Source organism: Scyliorhinus torazame, chromosome 6 (assembly GCF_047496885.1).
Source record: "Scyliorhinus torazame isolate Kashiwa2021f chromosome 6, sScyTor2.1, whole genome shotgun sequence".
Classification (NCBI taxonomy): Eukaryota; Metazoa; Chordata; class Chondrichthyes; order Carcharhiniformes; family Scyliorhinidae; genus Scyliorhinus; species Scyliorhinus torazame.
In genome coordinates, this window is record NC_092712.1 from 186,334,131 (window position 1) to 186,361,722 (window position 27,592).

The following is a 27,592-nucleotide window of genomic DNA, read 5'->3' on the forward strand; positions in this document are numbered from 1 at the left end:
GAAGGAAAAGATGTATGTTATAATACGTGAGATCTGATGATTAACTAGTCTGTTCCATTACATCTTTAGTCATGGTTAGTTTAACCTGTTCACTACTCGACCAGTGAGTATTGGCCGTGCTGCTAATTGAGAAGTTTGATATGTTGACAAGTGTATAGAAAGAGTATTCAAATTATTCTGAATGCATTCTGTTCAAACTTAAAAAAACAATTTTGCCATTAAATCATTTTATGAAGTATGTGTGCTTAAACTATTCACAATTATTAGTAGAATTCACACTGAAAATGTTGTTTTATTTTTGTACATTGAGAAATGAAGTCTAAATCTAAATATCTAAAATACAAGGTATTGTATTATTCGGAAATCATTCGAAAAACTCTCTTTATAAAAATGTTTTCCTTGATCACAGCAAATGTAATAATGAAGACTTATTCCACTGTTCCACACATGGTAAATCCCTGATCGCAGTTGAAACCTGGATGGTGAAAGTATGAATTGGAAATAATTGGAAGTTCCAAGAGGAAATAAATCAAATTGGGGTTACATTTCAATATGGAGTAGACACCATTCCACAGTTAATTCCTCATCTGCGTGGAGTTAGCTGATCTTAGCAAGTCAGTGATAAGTATATTACCATTAGCTTCAGTGCCCCTGGCCTTGGTGGTGGAGTTTGGGAAGAGGAAAATTTGTTCACTATGTAGTGATCCCATTGGAAATGCATGTGCCTGTTCAGTAATCCAGGTGTGGTTGTTGATATTGTATATCCAGGTTCCTGCATGAATCTTGGTAAATTGGACAATATACCCCCAACATCATGGCTGGTACCTGAGGAACTATCGTGGTTTCGGATTTTAGTATAGACCTGAGGGAAAGGAAAGAATTGACATGTTAAAACATCTCACTTCTTGGAGATGGTAACCACATTAGTTGAGAATTATAATCTATTTGAATTCTCTGAGAACATGTTAAAAGGGATCACATACAAGGGGCTGGATTCTCCGGCAGCGGGATGCTCAATTTTGCCGGCTGCCTGGGAGTTTCCCGACGGCGTTGAGCTGCCCCACAATGGGAAACCCCATTGACCATCCGGCATAATGGAGCATCCCGCCGGCGGGGTGAAACGGAAATGTGGTGCGGCGGGGCGGAGAATCCAGTCCTCGGTTTATGAATGGGATTAGGCCTTGAAATGCTAAATGATGCATCACTAAATTGGATTGAAAACTATAGGAAACAGGAGGTAATGAAACATTGATTCCTATCATGTGTGAGGGAAGAAATGTTTGAAAATAAGAACATACTGGAAATTCTCAGCGGAGGCAGCAACTGTGGAAACAAAAACAGAATCTCATGAGACCGCAGAGATGGGACTGAAAACAGGAGTAGGAGGGAAATGGGGAAATTACAATGTCAGGCTGATGGCCTGCCCATTCTCACCCCCAGTCAATTCCCTTCCTGTTGGTACTGCTTCCAGATCAAGAGTGGCCAGGTCATATGAATCAGTAATTCTTATTATCCAAGAAAATGACAATTGATCCCTTTACTTTTTATAATGAATTTAAGGTACCCAATTTGTTTTTCCCAATTAAGGAGCAATTTAGTGTGGCCAATCCAACTGCCCTGCATATTTTTGGGTTGTGGGGGTGAGACCCACGCAGACACAGGGAGAATGTGCAAATTCCACACGGACTGTGACCCGGGACCGGGATCGAATCCGTGTCCTCGCCGCCGTGAGACAGCAGTGCTAACCACTGTGCCATCGTGCCACCTGAATTGATCCCTTTACAACTGTTACAAACTCTTGAAAGTCCTTTTCAAAACATTCTGAAAAAGCCATTGTACACAGATCATTTAACAAAATTGCAAATTTTCCACACTGTACTGTTTTCAGGTCGAAAGGTACAGAGGAGGTCTTCCAGGGTGTTACTAGGGCTAAGGGACTTTAGTTTTGAGGAGAATTTGGAAAAGGTAAGAATATTCTCCTTTGAACAAAGGAGCTTAAAAGAAAATCTAGTGGAGGTTTCAAGATGCGAGTTTAGAAATAGTACATCGAGGAAAGCTATTCCCTCTGGTGAGTAAATCAATAACCAGAGCTCATAGGTGGAAATGGATTTGAGCTGTCAGGATCCGGAATGTTCCACCTGAACGGTGGTGGAATATGATTTCATGGAGAATTTTAAAAGAGACTTGGACAGATTATTGACCGCGGGGAACTTACGGGACAAAAACTGGGGTGTGGGAAAACTTCTTTCAAAGGGCAGGAACATTTTTTCTGCTGAAAGTTTTATGATTTTTGAGTTCTATGATTCACGGGAACCAATTACTGACACAAATGTGAAGAGTCAGTGGAGCAAAAATGTGATTCCAAAGGAAACAAGCAGATTGTGATGCTAAAGATATAGAAAATTCACTCAAAGAAAGTATTCTGAAAGCAAGTTTTGTATGTTCAGTTTCCGGGGCAGTATGGTGGCACAGTGGTTAGCACTGCTGCCTCACGGCGCCAGGGCCGCAGGTTAGATTCTGGCCTTGAGTGAATGTGTGGAGTTTTTACTTTCTCCCAGTATCTGCGTGGGTTTCCTCCGGGTGCTCCGGTTTCCTCCCACAGTCCAAAGATGTGCAGGTTAGGTGGATTGGCCATGCTAAATTGCCCTTTAGTTACGGGGATAGGATGGTGTTATGGGGATAGGGCAGGGGGAGTGGGCCTACGTAGGGTGTTCTTTCAGAGGGTCGGTGCAGACTCAATGGGTCAAATGGCCTCCGTCTGCGCAACGCATTCTATGGATTCTATCAACACAACAAAGTCTTTAAGATATGCCAGATTCTGCTGTTCATTTCACTGACATCTAGAGTGGGATGCACTCTCAATTTATAAATATTTTTCTTCTGCAGGGTATTTGCAGGATTGAATGACATCCAGTTGCTATGAATCATACTAATGCATCTTGGCAGTGGTTCCAGGAAGTATAAACCCTTTACTCACTTCTCAGATGTGAGATTAAAAATCATTGCCAGGAAGGAGCACGGTGGAGGAAGGTAAAGATGGCATGTCCTCAAAGTTCATATTATAACTTGACATATTGATTATCATACACTCTGGTACACGTGCAACTTCACAACTTGAGCGACAGAGGATTGCATGCACTGAAAATACTGCTGCATTCTGATCAACCGAGCCTATAGACTGGAACTTTCCCCTCATATGTTCACAAAACCACAAGAGCCATGTTACCTGTCAACCAATGCAACTCAGCAAGCAGAGCATCACAGCATCCTGCGGAATAAAAAGCCGCAAAGGTAAATGCAACACAGGGGACTAAGACAGTGAGTTTCAAGATGGATTGGAACGTGCGTCATGTTGTGAGTGATGTTGGTTACACTTAGCTCAGTGGAGATCCCACATTTTGTTGATTTAAACATTCCAGGGACTATTTACAAACAGAGGAGGATCTTCTACACAAATCATCCATCTCCATAGACACATGATGCAAATTGTGGAACTAGTCCACCGCCCAGATCTCCAAAGTCAAAAGCCATGGCAGCAGCAGAGGCTCAGTGCTAAAGATGCCATGATGCAGCTTGTAACAGATGCATCTCTCTCACAGATGCTTTTAGGTTAATTATAGCCTGCATCGAACCTGCTTAGCACTGCGACCTCATAGCTCCAGGGACCTGGGTTCAATTCTGGTCCACTGTCCGTGTGGAGTTTTCACTTTGTCCCCTTATCTGCATGAGTTTCCTCCGGGTTCCTCCCACAGTCCAAAGATGTGCAGGTTAGATGAAATGGCCATGTTAAATTTCCCCTTACTGTGCAGGGATGTGTAGGTTAGGTTAAGAGGTTATTGGGATGGGGCGGGGGAGTGGGATTGGGGGCAGTGCTCTTTCAGAGAGTTGGTGCAGACTAGATGGGCCGAATGTCCTCCTTCTGCACTGTAGGGATTCTATGATTCTGTGAATATTAAATGCAAAAACACTTCACAGCAACTGTAAGGTCTGTGATCCTAAAATTACTAATTTTAGAATTATCAACCATGAAATGTAAAATAATCAAAAAGAAAGTACAGTCATATCTTGTGTTCGTTGGGATCTTCCCCACTGGGAAAATTGTGTTTAAGTCAGTTCGGGCTACTACCTGCTTAGTAAAATTAACAGAGACTGAGGAAACAGTCTAATGTCATAACACAGGTACAAAATACTGAGTGCTGGAAATCTGAAATAAAAAGAAAAAATGTGAGAAATATCCGGCAGGGATGACAGCAGCCAGTAAGAGAGAAACTGATTTAACAGGTTGAAATGTGCTGGCCCTTTGGTGATAGCTGGGGAAATAGTGGAAGAATGCATCGAGGTGGGTCCCTGATATCTTCCTGCCACTGGCCAAATTACCCAGAGTGCCTGGGCAGCAGGGTGGCACATAACCTCGAATTGAACTTGTTAATCAGCGAACTGAACACAATAGCCTACAGCTTTTAGTATTTTCCATGGGTCCCACAGAGCATCGGCAGCAGCTCACCTGCTCAAAGGTGGCGAGACCTGCATGAGAGGTGAAAGTTCGCTGAAATTAGGTGCCACTGAGTTCTGTGTTTACAAGCAGGCAGGCTCATGCTAAAGGATTGAAGACTGAACATTTAGAGTGTGGATGGGTGTGAATGGGAGGATACCTGCCAGGTCTCCTGCAGGCAACGCAAAGTAAGTAAGATGTGTGTGTGAGGAGGGGGGTGGGGGGTGAGCCATTGCTTTGTGAAGGCTCCAAAGAGAGATAGGTGCTGTGCACTCCACGTTTGTCTCCTCCAGTGACTGAGGGACTGCATCAGTCATTGGGAGAGGGGCAGCAGCGGGCAAAGGATCACCTGAGGCATGATGCTGTGACGGGACACAGGCATGGAGGACATATTGAGGCAGGAAGCCAGTCCAATTGTTAAGCGGTGTGCAAAACAAAGGGTATGCAGACTGAGGTTTAGCTTCATGGCGATGACAGAGCACCAGTGACTCCAAAGACAGTGCGCTGGATTCTCCATTTCTAGGACTAAGGGCTGGATTGTCCGATTTTGAGACCAAGTGCCAACGCCGGAGCGTGAACTGTGGCGTTTTACGACAGAAAAAACGTTGCAACAGCTGCACCAATTCAGCTACTTTAAATGGGCGCGCACCATTGCCATGTGGAATACAATCATTTCCATGTAAGACGGTGTCGGATTCGCCGGGTCCGTGATTGGCGCACATGAGGCTCACATGCCGCAGCCGCAGTTAAACGATCCATCCGCCCACACACTGCCACAGTCAACAAGATGGTTGGAAGGAGAACAGCGCTACGTTCAGGGATGCTGAGCTGGACACCCTCCTGGACGCCGTGGAGGAGTGACCTGTACCCCAGCCTGGGAGGAAGGTCGCCAGGCGCCGCCATTCGCTGTGCATGGGCGCAGGTGGCAGAGGACATCAGTGCAGTGGGCAACGTCGCCCGGACTGGCATGCAGTGCCGGGAGAAAATCCACGACCTCCTCAGGGCGGCCAGGGTGCGGTGCCCCTGGCACTAACCCCGTCCCCCCACACCCGTAACACGGCCCCTCCCCCCACCCTTCCCCACATGCCAGCTCCCCCCATGCTAGCCGCCATGGCCGGGTGCCCTGGCCACTGAGGCCACCATCTACTCAACCCCTGGGCTGCATGCGTCGATCAATCTAACGGTGTCATTGCCTGCCCCCCCCCCATCCAGGAGAAGACCGCGCACAACCGCCGCGAGCGGGAGAAGACCTGAGGGGGACCAGCAGAACTGCGGCCCCTCACCATGCCTGAGCAGAGGGCCCTGAACGTGGCCGGTGGCCCAGAGGAAAGGGAGGGGCAGGTGGAGTTTGGCGGCGGGCGAAGATGTGAGACCCTGCTTAGTTGCGAATCCCCATGACACATGTGTGGACACTGATGTGTTGGGTACTCTGCTACACAGATGAACCAACATGGTTGTGAATGGTACAACTCAGTTTTATTACTAACATTTATTTACAGTGGTAAACTGGTTACTGAGGTTCGATCATAACCCTAGAATCTGTGGACCTATTCCTAATACTATGTTGGAGTGGCACTCAGCACATGGTGGATGTCTGAGTGGCTTGCTGTGAGATCTGTGCCCTGAGCTGTCTCCTGCTGGAATACCCGGGAATTGTTGTGTTCCCTGTTTTGTAGTGTGTATGCTCTTGCCTGTGATTGGCTGTGGTGTTGTGTGTGTGTTGATTAGTCCGTTGATCTGTCCATCAGTATGTATGCATGTTTGTACCATGATGTTTACCTGAATATCATGACATCCCCCCTTTTTTACAAGAACATGTGCCTATGTGGTTATAAATAGAGATGTGTACTGAGTGCAGCTGGATGTGTGTGTGTGCAATATCTACAGCATGTACATGGGGCTAAACTATATACAAGGGGCGATGTCGGGTGCGACATAGCAACAAGGTTGTACCATAAACAAAGAACGAAAAAAAAAATGCTGAACAACAAAACAAACTCCTGTAACAACAAGGAAGAACAGAAACATATCAACACAGTGGTATTATGAGTTCAATGTACAAACAGGCTCATAAGTCCAGTCTAGTAGGTGGGCGACAAATTCGAGTTGACCGCCTCAAGGGTGGGTCTGGATCCACCGGCTGAGGAATGGGCCTGGCCACGGGCGACGGCGGAAGGGGCATGGTGGCAGGAAGCTCCACAAAGTCGATATCAGGAACAACAGGAGGGCGTGGTGCCGGTGTAAGTTCCCGTAGCGAGCGTGGAAGTAGGCGAAGAGCCCGGTGATTGCGCCTACAAATGGATCCATCAGGCATGCGAACCAGGACCGAGCAGGGAGCCACGCGTCGGAGAACTTCGGCAGGTGCTGACCAGCCACCTTCTGGTAGGTGGATGCGGATGTCGTCTCCAGGCGCCAGAGCGGGAAGATCAGTTCCCCGTGTGTCATATGCCACCTTCTGCCGAACGCGCTGCCGTTGCATTCTGTGTAATACCGGAGCATGGTTGGTTGTGGGTACCAGAATGGATGGCACAGTGGTCCTGAAGGCGCGACCCATCAACAGCTGGGCTGGTGAGAGGCCAGTGGCTAGTGGGGCCGAGCGATAGGCCAGCAGGGCTAGGCAGAAATCCGATCCGGCAGCAGCAGACTTGCAGAGGAGCCGCTTGACGATGTGAACGCCCTTCTCCGCCTTTCCATTGGACTGGGGATGCAGAGGGCTGGACGTCACGTGTGTGAAGCCATACGAAGCAGCAAAGGACAACCATTCCTGGCTGGCAAAACAGGGCCCATTGTCCGACATGACAGTAATTGGAATGCCGTGGCTAGCGAAGGTGTCTTTGCAGGCCCTTATATGACAGCGGACGATGTCAAATCGTGCAGGCGTATGACCTCTGGATAGTTTGAAAAGTAACCAATGACGATTACATAGTCCCTGCCGAGCGCGTAAAAAAGGTCCACACCCACCTTCGCCCAGGGGGACGTCACCAGCTCATGGGGCTGAAGCGTCTCAGGAGGTTGCGCCGGCTGAAACCTTTGGCAGGTGGGGCAGTTGAGCACCATATTGGCAATGTCATCACTGATGCCCGGCCAGTGTACCGCCGGGAGATTTCTGGACCGTAGGGCCCTCCGTACCGTCCCATTCTCCCTCTCTACCTGTCCATTTCCCCGGGGGTTGTAGCTGGTCGTTCTGCTGGAGGCGATACCCCTGCTGAGCAGGAACTGACGTAGCTCATCACTCATGAATGAGGATCCCCTGTCACTGTGGATGTAGGCGGGGAAGCCGAACAGAGTGAAGATAGAATCATGGCGGTGGCAGACGTCATGTCGGGACATGGGATGGCGAAGGGAAACCGGGAGTATTTATCGATCACACGGAGGAAATATGTGTGTCGATCGGAGGAGGGGAGGGTGCCTTTGAAATCTACGCTGAGGCGTTCAAAGGGGCGGGAGGCCTTCGCCAGGTGCCCGCGTTCCGGCCGGTAGAAGTGCGGCTTGCACTCCGCACAGACCTGGCAGTCCCTGGTGAGTGTCCTTACTCCATCGACGGAGTAGGGCAAATTTTGTGCCTTAATGAAGTGGTACAACCGTGTGACCCCTGGGTGAAAAAGGCTGTCGTGCAGGGCCTGGAGTCGGTCTAACTGTGCGCTGGCACCTGTATCTCAGGATAGGGCGTCTGGGGGCTTGTTGAGTTTGCCAGGGCGATACTTAATCTCGTAATTATAGGTGGAGAGCTCGATTCTCCACCGCAAGATTTTATCATTTTTGATCTTGCCCCACTGTGTGTTGTTGTTTTTTTAAATATAAATTTAGGGTACCCAATTCATTTTTTCCAATTAAGGGGCAATTTAGTGTGGCCAATCCACCTGCCCTGCACATCTTTGAGTTGTGGGGGTGAAACCCTCGCAGACACGGGGAGAATGTGCAAACTCCACACGGTCAGTGACCCAGAGCCGGGATCGAACCTGGGACCTCGGCGCCGTGAGGCTGCAGTGCAAGCCCACTGCGCCACCGTGCTGCCCTGTGTGTTGTTGAACATGAAGGCTACCCACCGTTGGTCAGTGAGGAGAGTGAATCTCCTGTCGGCCAGGTAATTCCTCCAATGTCGCACAGACTCAACGATAGCCTGGGCCTCCATTTCAACGGATGAGTGCCTAATTTCAGAGGCATGGAGGGTGCGGGAAAAGAATGCCACGGGCCTGCCTGGTTGAGGGTGGCGGCAAGGGCGACGTCCGGTGCGTCGCTTTCTACTTGGAAAGGAAGTGTTTCGTCTACAGCGTGCATTCCAGCTTTGGCAATATCAGCTCTGATCCGGGAGAAAGCCTGTTGGGCCTCGGCCGTCAGGGGGAAATGAGTGGTCTGTATGAGTGGGTGGGCCTTGTCCACATAGTTTGGGATCCACTGTGCGTAATACGAGAAGAATCCCAGGCAGCGTTTGAAGTCCTTGGGGCAGTGGGGGAGGGGGAGCTCCATGAAGGGGTGCATGCGGTCGGGATCGGGCCCCAGAACGTTCTGGACTACGTAGCCGAGGATGGCTAAGCGGTTTGTACGGAACACACAGTTCTCCTTGTTATACTTGAGGTTGAGGGGAGTGGCGGTGCGGAGAAATTTAGCGAGGTTGGCGTCGTGGTCCTGCTGATCATGGCCGCAGATGGTCACATTGTCTAGATACGGAAGCGTGGCTCGCAAGCCGTACCGGTAGACCATTCGGTCCATCTCCCTTTGGAAAACCGAAACCCCATTGGTGTCGCCGAAGGGGACCCTAAGGAAGTGATATAGACGGCCGTCTGCCTCGGAGGCGGTGTATGGCCGGTCCGATTTACGGATGGGGAGCTGGTGGTAAGCGGATTTCAGGTCCACTGTTGAGCAGACCCTGTACTGTGCAATCTGGTTAACCATGACAGATATGCGTGGGAGGGGGTACACGTCGAGCTGCGTGTACCTGTTGATGGTCTGGCTGTAGTCCATGACCATTCGGTTTTTCTCCCCAGACTTAACCACTACCACTTGAGGTCTCCAGGGGCTGTTACTGGCCTCGATGACTCCCTCCCGAAGCAACCGCTGGACCTCGGACCTGATGAAGGCCTTATCCTGGGTGCTGTACCGTTTGCTCCTGGTGGTGACGGGTTTGCAATCTGGAGCTAGATTGGCAAAGAGGGAAGGAGGATCGACCTTTAGGGTCGAAAGGCCGCACACAGTGAGGAATTTAAGGGTCAGGCTCTGGAGATTGCACTGGAAGTCCAGGCCGAGGATAAGTGCAGCGCAGAGGTTAGGGAGAACGTAGAGGCGAAAACCGTGGAATACTACGCCTTGGACTGTGAGCGTGACCGTGCAGTACCCTCGGATCGCTACGCGATGGGATCCGGAGGCCAGGGAGATACTTTGATTGGTAGGGTGTACTTTAAGGGAGCAACGCCTTACCGTATTCGGGTGTACAAAGCTCTCGGTGCTCCCGGAGTCCTGTAGGCAGGAAGGCACATGGCTGTTGGCTTTCACGCTGGTGGATGCGTTGGTCAGAGTATGTGGTCGGGCCTGGTCGATTGCCATGGATGCGAGCCATGGTTGATCATCGGGTAGTGAGGCGGCCGTTGAATTGTGGTCCTGAAACGCTGTTGGTATCCATGTGCTGCGGGGTGGACAAGATGGCACCGCCCGGAGGTCCTGGGGATTACAAAATGGCGGCGCCCATGGAACGCACGCTGCGGGGGTGGAGCGAGATGGCGGCACCCATGAAGCGCATGTGTTGTGCGGGGGAGAAGATGGCGGCGCCCATTGCTCGCACGTGGCCTGGGAAGGAGAGGAGGGTAGCGGCTCCCATTGTCCGTGACCGGGAGGGGGGGCGGGGTTGACCGTGGCCGCTGAGCGGGCCTGACACACCGCTGCGTCGTGGCCCTTCTTCCCGCAGGCCTTACAAAGGGCAACGCGGGCCAGGCAGCATTGGCGGGGGTGTCTTTGCTGGCCGCAAAAATAGCATCGGGCCCCCCCGGAGATCACTGGCTGGCGGTAGCGCAGGCGTATTGGCTGGGTAGCGCCCCCGCTGGGGCGGCTGCCTGTGGGGCCCATGAAGCGTAGGAGGAGTGGGCCGCGCTGTTCGGGGCGTAGGACTGGACATTGCGCAGGGCGACCGTCATGGAAAGCGCTAGTGTTTTAGTCTCTGCGAGGTCGCACGTGGCCCCTTCTAGGAGCCGCTGCCTGATAACATCAGACCCAATCCTAGTTACAAAAGCGCCCCGCATAAGGAGCTCTGAGTGCTCCTTAGTTGTAACATCCTGGCAATCACAGTCCCGCACTAATGGGATCAGGCCCCTCCAGAAGTCCTCGCTTGACTCACCAGGTAGTTGACTACGCGGTGCGAGCGCGTGTCTGGCGAAGAACGTGTTCGTCTTCTGCTCATAATTTTCTTTGAGTTGAGTCATGGCTTCAGCGTAATTGGGCGCATCCTGGATCAGCGGGAAGACTTTGGAGCTGAGTCTGGAGTACAATATTTGAATCTTCTGAGCCTCTGGAACAGGGGTCGGCACGTGTTGATATACGCTTTAAAACAAGCTAGCCAGTGCTGGAAGTACTTTCTGGCGTCGCTTGTGTGTGGATCCAGCTGCAGGCGATCTGGTTTAATCCAGAGGTCCATCTTCTGAATCTGATACCAATAAATTGAGGCACGATCAATTTGACTGGAGATGAAGCTGAATCCGAACTGAGGCTTTATTAGGATCTGATGTGTGGCCTCCTACAGCAGCTGACGAAATGGCTGCGAGCTGGAGGCCACGCATATTTATAACCCGGCTCCTGGGCGGAGCTAGCATGCAGGGGCCCAGGTGAACCTGTAGTGCAGATTCTACCGTACAACCCTTAATATAAGAACACAGTGGTTTACCACACGTGCCACCCAGGCCGACACCGCACGGGTGGAGTCCGCGGTGGAGGCATTGGGGGGTGACGGTTTCGACTATGGATCAGCGTGTCCAAGGCCTGGGCATTCTGTGCAGGCCGTGGCCGAGGCCCAGGACAGGGCTGCCGTCTCACAGGCAGCCATGTGCCAGAGCTACCTGGACATTGCAGTGGCGCTCCTCAGCATGGCCCAGTCACAGCAAGCCATAGCTGGGAACATTGATGGCATTGCCCAGGCGCTGGGCGGGATGGCCCAGTCACAGAGGGAGGTGGTCCAGTGACTGACTGATATGGTGCATTCTCAGACAGAAATGGTCCAGTCCCGGTGCTCCATGGCCGCGAGTGTGCAGATCCTAGTCGAGACCAGAGTGGGCCTCCAGGACTGGCAGCGCCGGTTGGCGGGGGGCCTCAGTGGATGGCTCCGCTCGTACCCCCGCCCAATAGAGTAGCACAGGGGCCATCGGGCACCCCGAGGAAGGAGGAGGTGATGGGGCCCGTGCCAGTGACCCCCGCAGGGAAGCTGCCTCAGCTGCACGATGTTGTGGAGGATGCGGGCGACCCTCTCAGCATCATACTGGAGGACCCCTTCAGAGCGGTCCAGACACCTGAAGCGATCACACTCCTGATCGCTGTACGGCAATCGTTGTAGTGGATCTCTGCTTTGGTCTGTAGCCTTCGGATAGGTGTCATCTGCCACGGCCGCAGCGGGTAACCCCTGTCTGCCTGGAGCCAACCCCTCAGCCGGTGTGGGGTGCCCCTCAAACATGTCAGGAATCACCGAGTGTGCCAGGATGAAGGAGTCGTGCACACTGCCCGGGTATCGGGCACAGAGGTGCAAGATGCGCAGCTCATGGTCACAGACCAGCTGGATGTTCATTGAGTGGTAACCTTTCGATTAGTGTCGAATGGCCAGTTATCCGCAGATGCCCCTAAGGTGACATGCATCCCATGTATCGCCCCCTGGGCCTGGGGTGTCCCGTCGATGGCAACGAACCCTACTGACCACTCTGCTGCTGCCCGCTCCGCTGCTGCAACTTCCCGCTCCTAGCCGAGCAGCCCCCGCTCATGCGGCCGCAGGGCATCTCGCAGAGCTGCAACCATCACCACGGCGGCCAGTATTGCCAAAAACCATTGTCTGCAGGGGGTGGAAGGCCAACATGTTCGCATGACGCATACTCCTGTGCCCAGCCAGATTCCATGGGCTACACAGTGGCCCTGGTTGGCACTGTGGGCCCCGCCCATGCATGTCCCTCCCCCACCCCCCCACCCCTGCCCCATCGGTATCCGGCACCATCAGTGCACCCGGTCCTGGCACCTGTCCCTGCTGCCATGGGTACCATTGGCTGACACTGCCCTCACTGGGGGCTGCCATGGGTGTGGCCCTGGGTGGTCTTCCGGTGGGTGGCAGCCGGTTGGGCGAGGTGTTTGGGGCCAGGGGGTGTATGATGCCTGGTTATGATAGCGAGGCGTGAGTCATCCAGTCCGCACCGCCACACCACATAAAAGTTTGGGAAACTTCCAGTTGCATAATTAATTAGACCAGCAATGTGCGATAGGGATCGAATTCCCACAATCCCCCACGGGAGAAAACACTCGCAGTTCCTGCCTTCACTTTGGGCCTTAGTACCGGGATAGGAAATTCCTCCCATGGAATCATTTTCGAATCCCTCAAGGCCATCTTCCTCCCAAGCTCTATAATTGTCTGCTGTCTAAGTCACAGTATGTACCCTTCTGTCTTTGGATTATTGACTGTTTTTCTTAATAAACCATCCCTTGCTTCCACGTCATCAGTGATGGGGTGGTTTTCAGCCACCAAGACTCTACACTCTGGAACTTGCTTCCATATCTATCCAACATGCTGACTTTTAACTTCCCTTCAAAACGCACATCTAAACTCACCTCTTCAGCTGTGTCTTTTTCACCTCATGTAATTTTTCTCTCTCCCTTCTTGCCAAGTGTCCTTGGATTTACTCGTTGATGCATGATCAATTACACAAAGACGAGAGTAGGATGTAATCGAGGCTTTATTACACTGAGATGTGTGGCCTCCTACAGCAGCTGATGAAATGGCTGTTGTACTGGGAGCACACATATTTATACTCCACCTACTGGGCGGAGCCAGCAGGCAGGGATCTACCCCCATACCTGTAGTACAGGGGCCTTACCGCAAAGCACCTATATCAACATCCCATATATACAATATATACATCAGTGGTGACTACCACATTCACCCCCTGTTAAAAAAATGAGTCCAGTGGGGGTGGTGGAGAACTATATACAGAAAGTTGTGTTTTAAAAGTACAGATAATATTACAAATTCTGGCGGTCCGGTGCCTTGATCTGTCATTGAGAGCGCCGCAGTGCTGGTGGTGACTCCGGCTGTGTCTTGGTCTTCGGTGACTCCGGGAGCGTGTCGAAATCCTCTTCACCCCGGGTGTGAGCAAGGGGAGGACGGATTGGTCCGGAGTGGGGGCTGCGGTGCGGTGGGGAGGGAGGGTGGCGCCGGGTCGGGGGGAAACTGTGTGTGGAACCAGCTGGTGCCAGGTCCCTGAGGGAGACTGTGTCTTGGCGGCCGTTGAGGTACGCTACGTAGGCGTACTGGGGGTTGCGTGAAGTAGCTGTACCCTCTTAACCACTGGGTCTGCCTTGTGGAGTCGAACGTGTCTACGGAGGAGAACGGGTCCTGGAGCTGCCAGCCATGTTGGGAGCGAAACCCCGAAGGTGGACTTCTAAGGGAAGGCAAAGGGACGTTCATGGGGGGTTTCATTAGTCACGGTGCACAGGAGCGGCCCAATGGAGTGAAGTGCGTCGGGGAGGACCTCCTGCCAGCGGGAGGTGGGGAGATTTCTGGACCGGAGGGCCAGCTGGACGGCCCTCCAGACCATCTGCGGAGTCCATGATGCACAGGGGGGTGGGCCGTGCGGTCGGAGGCTTAGGCCTGAATGTTGCGTGATGCGACCGTAAGTGAAAGCGCTCGATTTTTGGTCACCGCGAGGTCGAGCGTGGCCCCCTCTAATAGGCACTGGCGGATGTAGTCAGACCCTATGCCCATAACAAATGCGTCTCTCATTAGTAAATTTGAGTGTTCCGTGGCCGAAACGGCCTGACTGTCACAGCCTCTAACTAGGGGGAGCAGGGTGCGCCAGAAATCTTCCACCGACTCACCGGGAAGTTGACGCCGCGTGGAGAGGAGATGCCTGGCACAGAATGTGTTCGTCCACTGAGCGTAGTTTTCCTTCAGTAGCCCAATGGCCTCTGCGTAGGTCGGCGCGTCCTGGACAAGTGGAAAGATGTTGGAGCTCAGCCGCGTGTAAAGGATCTGGAGCTTCTGTGCTTCTGGAATTTTGTCTGGCGCAGACCCGATGTACGCTTCAAAACAGGCACACCAATGTTCAAAGTCCTTTTTGGCGTTGTCTGCTTGCAGGTGCAGCTGCAGGCGATCCGGCTTCATGCGGAGGTCCATCTTCTGAAAAACTCAGTGTAATAAATTGATGCACGATCAATTACACAAAGACGAGAGTATGATGTAATCAAGATTTAATTTCACTGAGATGTGTGGCCTCCTACAACAGCTGACGAAATGGCTGCTGTACTGGGAGCACACATATTTATACTCCACCTACTGGGCGGAGCCAGCATACAGGGATCTACCCCCGTACTTGTAGTACAGGGGCCTTATCGTAAAGCACCTATATCAACATCCTATATATACAATATATACATCAGTGGTGACTACCACACTCGTAAGACAGCTTAAGGTATGAAATAGACTCTTGTCAGCACTTGTTTCAGTTAATTGACTTGGTTGTTTATTTTTAATCGTAACTTCTCTTTAATTAATGTTAATTAATTTTACAAGTTTTTGCCAAAATGTTCATTTTCCTTTTCTCCACCAATCCATTCTATTCATTTCTTCTAGTTATTCATCTTTTGATTTTTAGTTGGCAATACTTGTCTGAGTTTATATTTGTGATTCAGACCATAGTTGCATTATTCTGTTCTTCTGATGACCCCACTGAACATATTGCTCAGCCTATGAGTGGCGGTGGAATGAACCTAAAGATGCTCTTATCAGCAGAACTTCTTTGGAATTACACATGACAAATAGAAAACAAAGAATTGAAAGTTCAATTTAATGCTGTGGTAACATTCACCGATGTGATTTCCCCAAAGATACAGAACAAGATAAAAAGGAAAGTTTGTATCACTCAGACTTAACCTCGGGGGGAGTGGGCAATGTATTATTGACCAGCAATCTGATCTTTGACGTCAGTACAAAGGTTCCTTATGAGTGGGGAAAGACCCACGGAGCTGCAGAAACAGTGTGAAAAATGCAACCAGTAATAACCTACACCATGAATAAACTGACAATCTCTTTATTAGTCAGCATCTAACTTCATTCCCATTCAGAACCTTTTCTTAAAAAATACCAAATGCAACTTATTTATAATTGCTGCTAATTGGGACTGTACTTTTTAATTTCAAAATGTGAGCTAGACTGAACAACAACAAAACTAACTGGAAACAAAATGAGAAGTGATGTAAAAGCTTTCTTTGGTACTTGATGCACTTTACAAATGCAAACCTAAAACAGCAACAGTGGTGGGCTTGTTATTTTTTCAGATTGTTACCAGAATTAAATATCCCCTTAATAATGTCAGTTGTCCACTTTACCTGGGTAATTAATTTAAAAAATCATAACGTAGAATATTTTGAAACAGCATTCTTCAAGTTGCATCCGCTCTCCTTCAAAGTTTGCAGATGTTGGTTGCCCTATTGACCATCAATGATCTGTTAACGTTGCCAATCAGTTCCTTAAGGCCACTTGATAATGACGCCAAACCCAATCCTGTCCTTCCAAAGCATCCACATCTCTTCATTTGAACTTGGGGGTCACTGCAAAGCCATCAGAAGAGGAACTATAGTGTAAAGATGCGTCTGCCAAAATCTTTGTTTAATGCAGCCTGGAAAAAGCTGAATTTACTTCACAGCAAAAATATTTACCAAAGCAATCCAAAATTGATTTGACTTGGCAATATGCTAAAATACAACACGTTTTCCTTGGCGCCCATATCATGGTGATATTTCCCAATGCAGGCACCAGTTCACAATACAAATCTGTGCGGATGCTGTCAAAGACAAACAAGGCCCAGACTGAAAAAGAAATAAGTACGAGACCCAGAACATGATGTTTTCTATAACATGCCCAATGAAATTATTAACGCTAGTCTCCCTAATGGCAGTTCCATTTTTATTTTATCCCTAGGCCATTCTCACTGTACTTCAATCGTCAGAGTTACACTAGGATAACTTTCAAATCATAGCAGCACGCTGCAATTTATTTTTCTGAACTGAAGTAAAAGTTGGACGGTGTTTAGCAGAATACAAACTTCTGGATGATGTCATGAATCTCTATTACACAGTTTAAATTCAGCTGTGCACTATTTTCACAAAACAAGAAGGTACACATAATTAAAATCCATGGCAAGAGGCTAAGTGGGAGGAATTGAATTCCTACTAGTTTCTGGTGTGAAATGGGTAGTGGACCTGAATAAAATTCAGCACTGGGCCTCATTTGAAAGAAACAAATGAATTAGAATTCCAATGGGATCCACCATTTAGAAATTCTGGTTTAGGGCGGTGGCGCATGTCGTGTTATTCACCCTGGGGTAACACGGACTGCAACTGGATGCAGTTGTACTGGAAAGTAGACACCAAACTTAGACGTTAGTTCAGTATGTTTTATTGAACTTCTGGAGCAGTGCACACAGCTTGCTGTGGGTTGACACTCTACTAATCTAAGTGTGCTAATTATAACTAACTAGATCAGACTAGCTCTGAGCCACGTGTAAAAGGTGCTGACTGATATATTCACCCTGACTGTCACTACAGTTGTCACCAGTGGAAAGAGGCAGAGTGCTGATGCCTCGTGTGGTTTATAGTAGGAAACCCCCCCTAGTGTTCTGCCTGGTTTTAGTTGTGTTCTGTCCTGTGTGTTGATTGCCTGTCTGTATCTCATTATGTGCATGAGTGCATATCATGACACTGCAGTGGTTAGCACTGTTGCCTCACGACGCTGAGGACCCGGGTTCGATCCCGGCCCTGGGTCACTGTCCGTGTGGAGTTTGCACATTCTCCCCGTGTCTGTGTGGGTCTCACCCCCACAACCCAAAGATATGTGTGTAGGTGGATTGCCCCTTAATTAAAAAAATGAAGAAAAAAATAAATTCTAATCCAATGCGGCTCCTGGTTCCATAATAAGATACCGTAAAATAGTTTTTCTGGCTGTTTTACAGAAGTTGCTTTAAGAAACTTTGATTCGGCCAATCAGGACCTAGGACTTGGGCTTCGACAATTAATTTACATATGCGTGAACACCCAACATCTGATTCAGGTGGACAACCTGTGCACCTAGGAGTCACCAATTCCATACATGGCAGGCAGGACTCTTCTGGGGTAAACCGAGTGAAGTCACCATAATGTTAATATTTGGCTGGATTCTCTGCCTTGCGACACCATACACGTGAATTGTCATACTGTGGATAATCAGGGGTCCGGCAAAAATAGAGGTCTGCGGACAGCGCCAATTCGGGTGCCATGCTGGAGTTCTCTCCCCCCCCCCCGGCAGCAAAAATCGAGGTTTGCGTCCCGCGCCCATATTGGCATTTGCATGCATTTAAATGTGATTAGCAGCTTGAGCACTCCATGCTCAACTCTTCCATGATACTCCACCCCTCTCAGGGGCATGAATTGCTGCACGTATTTACAAATGGGAACTGGGTGCCATGGCTGCGATGGGGATCGGGAGGTTAAAAAAAACACTGAAAAACCTTTCTAAACTGTTGAGCTTGCTGGAGAGTGGCTGCCTGAGCCTGGGGCAGTGGTGGGTAGTGACTTGGTGCTGGGTCCAGGATCTCCGAGTGTCCCCATCAGGATTGGGATGGCCTGGCTCACACTGTCATTGCTGGAGTCTGTCTTTTAAACAAACGCATTTTGGAGCTTCTTAGAGGCTCCTGGCTTCTCACACTGCTGAGTGCTGCTAGTGCTCTTTAAATGTTCAGAAGGCCTCTGGTTATCTGGGAGCCCACTCAGGCCGACCATCTGGTCACCCTCATACACCAGCTGTATCATCAAGTGGGTGGGCATGGTCAAGCTCAATCAGCGGTCCATCAGGTGTTGCCTCACTGGAGAGGAAGTAGGTGATCAGCAGAGCTCACCCCAAACAGAGGACACCTGCACTGTGGCCTTTGGAGCTCTCCCTGGTTCTCTGCCTTTCAGGGCAGAGGTCTCACTAGTGACCCCTACCCCTCCTGATTACCACACTGTCTCCTCCTGGTGAGACTGGCAGCACTGACTACCCCTGCCACCCCCTTCCAGGTGGTGTTCAGGAGAGCAGGCTCATCCTGGGGAAGTGGGTTTCCCTCCGTTCCTCACTGGCATGGAGCTGTGGATCCACCTCGGACTCCTGACCTCGGGCGTAGGTCTTCTCTGAGCCATTTGGTGGCTGCAGTGAGTGTGTGGTAAGTGGAGCGCTTAAAAACAGCTCCAGCTGCCAGACTCTTTAGCGCCATCTTCTGCTCCGGAGGTTAGAATGCCTGCTAGAATCATTAAATTTACAGTGCAGAAGGAGGCCATTCAGCCCCTCGGGTCTGCACCGGCCCTTGGAAAGAGCACCCTAACTTAACCCAAGCCTTCACCCTATCCTGTAACCCAGTGACCCCACCTATCCTTTTGGACACTAAGGGGCAATTTATCATGGCCATGCCACCTAACCTGCACATCTTTGGACTGTGGGAGGAAACCAGAGCACCCAGAGGAAACCCACGCAGACACGGGGAGAACGTGCAAACTCCGCTTGGTCACCTGAGGCCGGAATTGAACCCGGGACCCTGGAGCTGTGAGGCAGCAGTGCTAACCGCTGTGCCACCGTACCGTCTGTGCTGGGCCGGCAATTGCTTTGAATTTGCGCAGGCAGAGTGCTAGCCATTTGCATGTCCTGACTCTCTTACCGAATAGCGCCCCCAATGCGAATTCAGTGCCGGCCTCCCAAATTGAGAATCCTACCTATTATAATCAAAAAATCAGGCATAATGACCGTTACTGTAATATACGAGTCAATCTCCTGTGGTCTTATACACAGGAAATTAAAACCAAAAGTAGCATACAATGCACGTTAGAGGACGCGATTCTATGGAAAAGTTTCTAAGTGTGGTAGCGAGCTGGAATTGCTGCGAGTGTTCTGCTGCTCGGACTGGCGAGGGCGGCAACGTAATTCAACGTTAATTGGTCCACTTAACGAGGCCTCACGGGCTTCTCGCAACAAATGAAGGCTCGCCAGCTGGTTTGTCAGGACCGCCCTCGCCAGCCCCCCTGCTAACAATGTCGAGCAGCACTTAAGCTGCGCTTGTTCAGCCAACTCACAACAATGGTGCCCAGAAGACCACCCCAAGATTCGGGGATGCAGATCTGGGGAAGTTGCTAGACGGCGTGGAGGCCAGGAGGGATATCCTGTTCCCCCGAGGGTCCCGGAGGGTGAGCCATAGGGCAGCCAGTACTGCTTGGCATGAAGTGGAGGAAGGCTATGAGCTCGGGGCGTGTGTATGGCCTTCAGTGCCGAAAAAAGGTTGATGACCTACATCGGGCAGCGCAAGTGAGTAGACACCAAACCCCACCCTCTCCCTCAAGCGATCATCCACCCCTCCCCCTTCAGCCCCCCCACCTCAACCCTCCCTTCGCAGTCCCCTCCCACCAGTGTGAACCACGCATGTGGCTAACGATGCCCTCTCTGAGTCTCCTCAGGAAAAGCTCTCCATTAATTGTAGGGAGAGGGCCCAGGCTGGTGGCGGGGTGCCGGACTTAAGAATCCTCACCTCCTGGAAGTGGCTGGGGTGGCTGAGGACAGATCGGTCCACACAACACGGGTGGCACGGTGGCCCAGTGGTTAGCACTGCTGCCTCACAGCTCCAGAGTCCGGGGTTCAATTCCGGCCTCGGGCTCTTTCCCTGTGAGCTAAGATGTCTACTCACCTCCTCGAATCCTCACAGAAGCCCTTCCGCTAGGTTCACGTTTTTCAAAAGGAGTACTGATCGGCGCCTGCGTGAGCACTTGCTGGGGAGGCCGCTGAATGACAGGAGGCCGTTGGATATGGGGTTGCACCTGTTAATAGGGCTTAAGTTGGTTTCTCGCTATGCTACATCAAGATCCCGATTTCACCTACGGGAGCGGGCTGATTGCATCGCAAACTGGCGCCTGGTGTGGTTCTCGTTTTTGGCCTCTGGCGCTATTCAAGGCCTCGTTTCGCTTGAGCGAGAGCTTAACAAGGCCGGACAATAGCACCCACAGAGAGTAGTGCGGGAAGAGAATTGGAATTGGAAAGTTAGAGAGCAGGGGTGTTACACAGGATAATTCCAGTACCCATTTCAACAACAGATTTGAAAAGCTAGAAGCAGTTCCACACCTCCACAGTTAGCTATATTGTTACTGTTTCAAAATATTGATTTTAAGATTGAATACAGAGGAGTACATTAAATTCTACATCTAAAACATTGGGCTGGAATCTGGGGTGGGATTCTCTGACCCCGGGGCCGGTTCGGAGAAGCGCCGGGCCGGACGCAATTCACACGACGACGCCCCGCGCCGGTCCGCCGATTCTCCGGTGACCGGAGAATCGGCGCCACTGGCGCCGGTCTGGGGCCGCTCTACGCGGGATGGGCCGAGCGGCCGCCAAGAAAACCTGAGTCCCGCCGGCGCCATTCTTACCCGACGGGACCACGGCGTCCATCCTGCGGGAGGGCGGCCTGGTGGGGGAGGGAAGGGGGAACCGACCCAGAGGGGGCCTCCACCGTGGCCTGGCCCGTGATCAGGGCCTACCGATTGGTGGGCCGGCCTCTCCTGGTGGGAGCCTCTTTTACTCCGCGCCGGCCCCTGTAGCTCTCCGCCATGTTGCGACAGGGCCGGCGCGGAGAAGGAAACTAGTGTGCGAGTTTGCGCCAGCTGCAGCGTGCATGTGCAGACCCATGGCGCCCGTTTGACGCCGGTATCCGCAGCTGGAGCTGCGTGATCGCTCCAGTGCCGTTCTGGCACCCTGTAGGGCTCAGGATCGCTATTCCTGGGGGCCTGTTGGCGTCAACACTTAGCCTCAGTATCAGAGAATCCCGCCCCTGATTACCATGCCGTGTGTTTCTGGGTGGCCCGCCACTCACGTGGGATATTTTGTTCCCGCCGCTTTTCAGTGGGACTTCCATTGTAGCCACCCCATGCCATTGGGAAAGACACGAGCGTGTGGAAGATTGTAGTTTAGTCGGGCAGCATGGTCGGCACGGGCTTGGAGGGCCAAAGGGCCTGTTCCTGTGCTGTACATTTCTTTGTTCTTTGTTCTTTGAGCGGGGGTGCGCTGTCGACAGGAATAGAGATTCCCAACGGCCAGAGAATTCTGACCATCGCACACAAAGAAATTTCCAGGAATCATGGGCTGGATTCTCCATTTCTGAGACTAAGTGCTGACGCTGGCGTGACAACAGAAACGGTGCAACAGCTGCACCGATTCAGAAACTCTAAATGGGCTAGCACCATTGCCAGGTGGAATACAACCAGTTCCAAGCAAAATGGCGCCGGATTCATTGGGTCCGTGATTGCCGCACATGAGACTCATACTCCGCAGCCGCACTTAACGATCGATCCCCCCCCCCCACACACACCGTCCCAGTCAACAAGATGGTTGCAAGGAGAGCAGTGCCACGGTTCAGGGATGCTGAGCTGGACATCCTCCTGGACGTCGTGGAGGAGAGGCAGATGACCCTGTACCCCGGCCCGGGAGGAATGCCACCAGCCGCTGCCGTTCACCGTGCCTGGGCGCAGGCTGCACAACCTCCTCAGGGCGGCCAGGGTGAGTAGGCAGCGCTGTGCTCCAGGCACCAACCCCGCCCCCTCCCCACACCTGTTACTTGGCTCCTCCTCCCCCGGGGAAGCCGACTCCTCACCCTGACCCACATGTCAGCACCCATGCCAGCCGCAAGGGCTGAGAGACCTGGCCACTGATGCCAGCATCTACCCAATCCCTGGGCTGCATGCATCGGAACGTCTAACATTGTCATTGTTTGTGTTTGCCCCCCCCCCCCAGGACAAGGCCGCGCACAACCACCGGGAGCGGGAGAAGACCGGAGGGGGACCACCAGGCCTGCAGCCCCTCAACATGCCCGAGCAGAGGGCACTGGACGTGGTCGGTGGCCCGGAGGAAAGGGAGGTCGCCGACGTGGAGGTTGGCGGCGGGTGAGCAAGTGAGACCCTGCTCAGTTGCAGATCCCCATGACACATGTGTAGACAACACCATAACAACCCCCCCCTCACCGCACCCCCTACCTCTTCACCCCACATCCCCACTCCCCTCACCCGCCTCACCCCCTCCCAACCCCCTCACCCGCCCCAACCCCCTCACCACTCCCCCCCCCCCCCCCCCCCCCCCTCCACGGCCCCCTGGCCTGCATTCCAACCATACATGACGTCTTGTGTCTTACAGGACCTGCGGAGATGGGGCCGGTCCATCCAGAGCCCCCCGCCCCCAGCCAGTGCCAGAGCCGGTGTCCCCCAGACGGACAAGCACTGACAGGGAGAGCAGCCCGAACACCAGCCCTCCGCCCGAGACTCAGGGGACCCCAGAGCTCGGGTCAGAGGAGGACATGGACTTTCTGTCACAGCTGTCTCCAACATCCTCCACCATCTCAGAGACGATCACCTCAGTTGGGCACTTTAGTGAAGAGGCTCCTAGGACACTATCTGGTGCGCACCACACATCGCATCAGGTACAGTAGGAGGAGGTAGGGGCAGCCGAGGGGCCGGATGGTCGGTGGGCAGACCAGCCAAAGGAACCAGCTGCCGTCCAGAGGGGTCCCGGGCTCCTGGAACATCCAGACCCAGCCACAGTGCAGGTGCAGGCAGAGAACCAGGGTCCACAAGATGGGATGACAGAGTCACTGGCATGGGCCCCAGCATGTCCTCCTCCCTCGGGGTGCCCGATGGGACGGGGGTGCAAGTGGAGCCATCCCCTGAGGTCCCCCCGCCACCTGCACCTGCAGGCGCAGGTGGAGGAGTCCATCCGAGTGCAGGAGCAGGGTGTCATGCCGGTCATGCGTGCCACCCAGGCCGGCACCGCATGGATGGCGTCTGCGGTGGAGGCAATGGTGGCGATGGTGTCGGATATGGTCAGCATGTAGAAGGCCTGGGGTATTCTGTGCAGGACAGTGCTGCCCTCTCACAGGCAGCCATGTGCCAGAGTCACCTGGACATAGCAGCGATGCTCCTCAGAATGGCACAGTCACAGCGGGCCAAGGCTGAGAACGTATTGCGCCTGCGGTATTGCCCAGGCGCTGGCCGGCATGGCACAGAAACTGGACGGGGTGGCCCAGTCCCAGACGGAGGTGTACCAGACCCAGAGGGGGGTGGCCCACACCCAGAGGGACATGGCTCACACCCAGGGGACGTGGCCCAGTCACTGGCTGACGTGGCACAGACCCTCAAGGTGGTGGCACAGTCACAGACGGAGATGGTCCACTCCATGTGCTCCATGGCCGCGAACGTGCAGACCCTGGTCGAGACCAGAGCGGGCCTCCAGGACTGGCAGCGCCAGGTGGCGGGGGGGCTTCACGGGATGGTTCTGCTCGCACCCCCGTGCCATGGAGTATCCCGAGGGCCATTGGGCACCCCGAGGGAGGAGGAGGTGCTGGGCCCATGCCGGTGACTCTCGCAAGGGAGGTGGGCAGGGGGAGTGGGGGATGGGGGACCAGTGCTCCCCCCCTCCCTCCCTGCCCCTCCCCCCCCCCTCCCTCCCTGCCCCCCCCCCCCGCCTCGACCGTCTCCAGCATCCCCACCCCAGAGATTCGATGGGACCGTGTGATGGACTGGCCAGCTCGCATGCAGTGGTCACCCAGGTGGTAGGTGGTACTGTGGGCATGAATCAGACATTGTCTAACGATGTGGAGCACCAGAGCTCATTGCAGAGAGGGACGTCATCCTTCTCCACCCCATGGGCCAGACCCGCTGTCACTGTCAACCCAGTGAACCCAGCTCCTCGCGCTGCAGGTATGTGTCATGGTGGGGGTGTGCAAGCGGGTGGTTTGGTGGTGTGGGAGGTGTGGGTCTGGGATGGTGGTGTCCTTGCCACCGGCTCGCAACCCCCCCTCCCCCTCTAGTCAGTGAAACGTGTCGTGATGAAGGCGTCCCATGCGCGATGGCGTCATGCCACCCCCCAACCCTGCCCGGGCCCAGGTCCCACTCATTGTCCCCTTCCCCGTATCCTCCTCATCGGATGAGGCCTGCACTTGCTCCTCATCCTCCTCCTCCAGCACATCACCCCTCTGCTGCGCGATGTTGTAGAGGACGCAGCAGACCACCACGATGCGGGCGACCGTCCCAGCCTCGTCCTGGAGGGCCCCTCCAGAGCGTTCCAGGTCGGGAGGGGAGCCCACAAACATGTCGGGGATCACTGAGTGTGCCAAGATGAAGGACGTGTACACACTGCCCGGGTATCAGGCGCAGACTTCCATGATGCGCATCTGTTGGTCGTAGACCAGCTGAGTGTTCATGGAGTGGAATCCCTTTCTGTTAGTGTACAGCAGCTTGTTATCCGCAGGTGGCCGTAGGGCAACATGCATGTCATCGATCACCCTCTGGACCCGGGGCATCCCAGCGATGGCAGCAAACATCACGGCCCAGGCATCCTGGTAGGCGTGGTCCACGTGGAACCGGATGTACTGGACCGTCTGTGCATATAGGGCCTCCATGATGGCACGGATGCACCCGTGCGCCGATGTCTGCTCGATCCCGGACAGGTCCCCACTTGGTGACTGGAATGTCGCATAAGTGTTGAGGGCGACCGTCACCTTCACGGTCACCGGGAGCTGGTGTCCTCCCCCATACCCCATGGTGCCAGGTATGCCCAGGGCTGGTTTAGCACACGGCTAAATCACTGGCTTTGAAAGCAGACCAAGGCAGCATGGTTCAATTCCTGTACCAGCCTCCCTGAACAGGCGCCGGAATGTGGCGACTAGGGGCTTTTCACAGTAACTTTATTTGAAGCCTACTTGTGACAATAAGCGACTTTCATTTCATTTCATCTGGCAGATGTGTCTCCCAGTCTCTCTGCTCATCTGCAGTCTCCGTCTGCGTGCCTGGTCCGGAAGGTCCTCGGATGACATGCGGTTGCGGTACACATGAGGCCTCATTAGGTGTCCCATGGCACTCCTCCTCCTCGGCCTGTTGGGTGGCTGGCCCACCAGCCGGTGCGGCTGCCACCTGCCCCTCTGCAGCTCGCTGCGCAAACCTCCGCCTCCTCTCTGAGCGGCCACCGCTCACGCGGCCACAGGGCATCTTGCAGGACTGCGGCCATCTCCACGGCGGACAGCATCGCGGGTTGATGTCCGAATATCATTCTGTACAGGGGGTAAAAGGCCAACATGTTAGTAAGACGCATACTCCCATGCCCATCCAGGTACTATGGGCTACATGGTGGCCCCGGTGCCCACGCATGCCACCCCGCACTCCTGCCTCGTTGGTTCCCCAGTCCTTACTGCCAAGGGTACCATTGGCTGGCACTGCCCTCACTGGGGGCTGCCGTGGGTGTTGCCCTGGGTGGTACCCTGGTGGGTGGCGGCTGAATGTGTGGGGTATTTCGGGGGCGGAGTGGGGTGGGTGCACACATACGGCTGGTGTCACTGTGTAGAGATAGGGGCCGGGGTGGGTGGTCAGCAAGATGGCCGCTGTAATGGCTGTCAGTGCCTGGGCACCGCCCCAGCCCTATGGGGGGGGGCACCCCGGCTGCTCGGCCTGTCCCATCCCCTCCCCTGGCCCTGGCAGGCAACCCCCCCTCCCCCCGCCGCATCCAGCACGGCCGATCTCTGGGCTGGCAACCCGCAGTCAGTCCACAGCATTTCTTACCTCCTCTCTCTCGCTCAGCAGCCAGGATGCCAGGTTCACGGTTTTTGTAACCACAAGTGAACAACGCCATCGGGAACTCGGCCTATCGGAGGCGGTGAATTACGGAGGCCGTGGACCATCGGGTGTCAGGCCCGATAATGATATGCCTACTGTACTTTTAGCCCGTGCGGCGAACGTCGTATTTACACCATTTCAGGATGCCAGAGCATCCCGATTTGGCATCAAACCGCCGCCTACCGCGATTTCAGCATCGGTAGCTATTCTCCACATTATGTGTTGGGTGTTCTAGATCACAAACAGGTCACCAACACTGGAAGTGTTGCAACTCTATTTTATTATAAGGTTAACTATATTAACATACTTGAACTGTGGGTAAATGCAATACCAGCTTTAACTGTTGACCCTTGTCTAGTCCTAACCAGGTGATGTACTCAGCACATGGTGAATGTCTGTGTTGCAGACTGTGAGCTCTGCGCTCCGAGCTGGCTGCTACTAGAATGAGCGGGAACTCTCCTGTCCCCTGTCTTTATAGTGTGTGTTCTCTCACTGGTGATTGGCTGTGGTGTTGTGTATGCTGATTGGTCCCTCTGCATGTCCATCAGTGTGTGTGTGTGTGTGTCTGCACCATAATAGACTGGTGTATATTATGACATCCCCCCTTTTATATAAAGAACATGTGCCTGCGTGACAACAAATATCGTGTAGTGAATGTACCTGACTATGTGTGTGCGTGTTATTTACATGACTATGTACATGAGGCTAATCTATTTACATGGCAAGGTGCCTGGTACAGAGAAATAGGGTGTCACACCAACAACGAAATGAACATTATATACAAACTACTGGAACGATGAAACAGGATAACAGAACAGATCAAAGAGTCCAATATTGTAAAACTCGTAAGTCAAGTCTCTGAGGTGGGCGACGAATTCTGGTTGACCGCCTCAAGGGTGGGTCAGGAGCTACCGGCTGAGGAATGGGCTGGGCCACGGCAGAGTGAGGAGGATGCAGAGTATTCGGAATCTCCACATAGTCCAGGTTGGGGACAACAGGAGGGTGTGGCACTGGTGGAGGATCACGTAGCGAGCGCAGAACGAGACGAAGGGCACGCTGATTGCGGCGGCGAATGGAACGATCTGGCAGATGAACCAGGAACGAGGGGAAGACACCTGCCGAAGAACCACAGCAGTTGCAGACCAGCCACCCTCCGGGAAATGGATGCGGACGTTGTCATCCGGCGCCAGAGCAGGGAGATCAGTCGCCCGAGCGTCATGTGGCGCCATGTGTTGT